This window comes from Cherax quadricarinatus, chromosome 94, assembly GCF_038502225.1.
Source record: "Cherax quadricarinatus isolate ZL_2023a chromosome 94, ASM3850222v1, whole genome shotgun sequence".
Classification (NCBI taxonomy): domain Eukaryota; kingdom Metazoa; phylum Arthropoda; class Malacostraca; order Decapoda; family Parastacidae; genus Cherax; species Cherax quadricarinatus.
The window spans coordinates 12,029,387-12,032,709 of record NC_091385.1 but is presented as its reverse complement, the minus strand read 5'-3'; positions in this window follow the sequence as shown (position 1 = coordinate 12,032,709).

The following is a 3,323-nucleotide window of genomic DNA, read 5'->3' as shown; positions in this document are numbered from 1 at the left end:
ATTCAGGTGCTATTTTTTTAGCTTTAGAATATTTACTTTATTTTTTACTTAAGTCTAACTATAGATTCACTACAAATCTTATGATTACAAGCATTGATCCTGATAGCAACCTCTTTAGTGACAAATGATTCAAACAGCTACTGTAATTACTACACAGCAGAACAATCAAAGGCACTTCTCAGAGCCAACAACAACATAACTATCTTTAACTACAATATCAGATCTTTAAGCAAGCATTATGATGACCTCCTAGCATTACTAAATTCCTTACATGCCAATATGTCCATCATTACACTAACTGAAACCTGGCTAAAGCCTGATACTACAGATGTCTGCCATTCCTGGTTACACAGTCATACACAACTGTAGGCCAGACCAACAAGGGGGTGGCACAGCTATATACTACTCAGACCAACTAGAATGTATCACTAATACTTGCACAAGGGATGAACATGGGGAGTATATAATAGCTAAATTCAAATCCAAATACCTGCAAAAACCTCTCACAGTGATAAACATCTACAGAGTTCCACAATCAAACATTAGCCAATTTAGTCAAAACCTAGGAAGTATGATAACTGATGCACGCATGAACAAAGATCACTTGCTACTCTCAGGTGACTTCAATATAAATCTCCTACAAGACCAGGACCCACACATTACTGAATTCACAAACACAATGAGTAACTGCATGTTGCTACCAACAGTAACAAAACCTACAAGAGTTACAGAGACTAGTGTTTCCCTACTTGACCACATCTGGACCAACACCATATCCCCTTTAAAATCAGGCATAATTACAGATAATACCACAGACCACTACCCTACTTTCCTCATAACTCTTGGTAAAATACCCCAAGACACTACTAAAGTCACCTTCAGACTTCACAATGAGGCAGCCATTAATAACTTCACAACAGCAGTAACAAACATTGACTGGCACACTGAGCTAGAAATCTATACAGATATTGACGAATGTTTTAATAATTTTCTAAAAAAGACCCAATACCTGTATAACAAGCACTGCCCTAAAAAAACTAAACAGATGACAGCTAAGAGACTGAACAGTCCCTGGCTAACACCCAGCATTCTCAAATCCATAAATACAAAACACCGATATGAAAAACAGTACGGAATGGGTCACGTAACGAGAGACCAAACAAAACGTTACTCGTCAATCCTAACCAGCCTGATAAGAAGGGCAAAAAAATTGTATTATGAGAACAGATTATCCAACTTACGAGGTGATATAAAAAAGACCTGGAAGACCCTATCAGAAATTCTGGGAACAAAAAAGATATCACGACATAGCGAAATAAAAATAGCAAAATCAGATGAACCCCAACTCCCACCAACAGAAACAGCAAACAGACTCAATGATTTCTTCTCCACTATAGGTCAAAACCTTGCCAATAAAATCCCAAGCTCAGATACCCCACCAAATGACTACCTCACTGGCAACTACCCGAACACACTGTTCCTAGCTCCGACTAACCCATACGAAGTCTCCCTTATTATCAACGCACTGAAAAACAAGGCAGGAGATTTAAATACCTTACCACCCTTTATATACAAAAAAGCGTCACAAGTACTATCACCAATCATTGCAACACTAACAAATCCATTGAATCCTCCACCTTCCCTACAGTTCTCAAAATAGCAAGGGTCACCCCGATCCATAAAGGAGGAGACCAAACAGAGTTGAATAACTATAGGCCAATATCCAATTTACACCCTCTCAAAAATCTTCGAAAAATTAATTCATAAACGAATCTACTCCTACCTCATCTCCCAAAACATTCTCAACCCCTGCCAATTTGGATTCAGGCCTAATAAAAATACTAATGATGCTATTATACACATGCTAGAACATATATACACTGCAATAGAGAAAAAAGAAGTCCCACTGGGGATCTTCATTGACTTACGTAAAGCTTTTGATACAGTTGACCATGACTTGCTCCACGTAAAATTGTCACACTATGGTATTAGAGGGCACTCCCTCAACTACCTCAAGTCTTACTTCAGCAACAGAAGCCAATATGTGTACGCAAATGGGGCAAGCTCTTCCGCACAACCAATTACAGTTGGTGTCCCACAGGGAAGTGTCCTTGGCCCTCTTCTCTTTCTCCTATACATAAATGACCTACCAAATGCAATTACTCAAACCCACACTTTTTGCAGATGACACTACATACGTCTTCTCTCACCCGAGCCCAGTCACGCTAGCCAATACTGTAAACACGGAATTACAGAAAATATCTACCTGGATGAGGACTAACAAACTTGCACTAAACATTGACAAAACCTACTTCATTCAGTTTGGTAACAGAGCTACAGATTTACCTCTTAACATAACGATAAACGGATCACCTATCACAAAGCTAACAGAGGGAAAATTCTTAGGAATCCACTCGATAATAGACTCAAATTTCATACACAAACAAATTTCTAAGAAAATTTCCAAGACTGTAGGCATACTATCGAAGATACGGTACTATGTTCCACAGTCAGCCCTCCTGGCCCTTTATCACTCTTATTTACCCCTATCTCACCTATGGAATTTGTGCATGGGGCTCAACAACAATTAACCATCTCAGACCACTAATTACCCAACAAAAGGCTGCAGTTAGAATGATAAATTCTCACTACAGGCAGCACACTCCACCAATATTCAAAACACTCAACCTATTCACCATACAAAACATCCATACTTATTATTGCACCTATTACATACATAGAACACTTAACTCTGATATTAACCCTCCCCTCAAACATCTCCTTGCCAACCTCAACAGAACACATGACCATAACAAGGCACAGATCACTCTTTGATGTTCCTCGTGTCCATCTCACACTATGCAAAAACTCAATGCACATAAAAGGCCCTAAAATCTGGAACTCATTACCTGTAAATATAAAAGAAACACTACCTGTTTATAAATTCAAGTCTCTTCTCAAAGTTCACTTACTCACCCAAAACCAAATAAATACTGAATAACTGAACCTTATAAATTGTATATCTTAAATGTTTCTCACAATTATATCACATAAATGTTAAACCTAAAACCCAATCTAACTTTATTTTTTAAATACACTACCTAACAGAATACTCCATACGACTGAATGTACAACAATGCATGCAACCATATGACCTGTCTTTGTAATACTCATTTGTGCTTTATAGTTATCTGTTTACAATAATGCCTTATCACTGATTTCATCATTGCTTAGTTAATCTTAAGTTAATTTTAAGCCAGCCCGTAATGCTATGCATATAAGTGGCTTTGGCATGCTGTTCTTACCTGTATTTTTTTGTACCT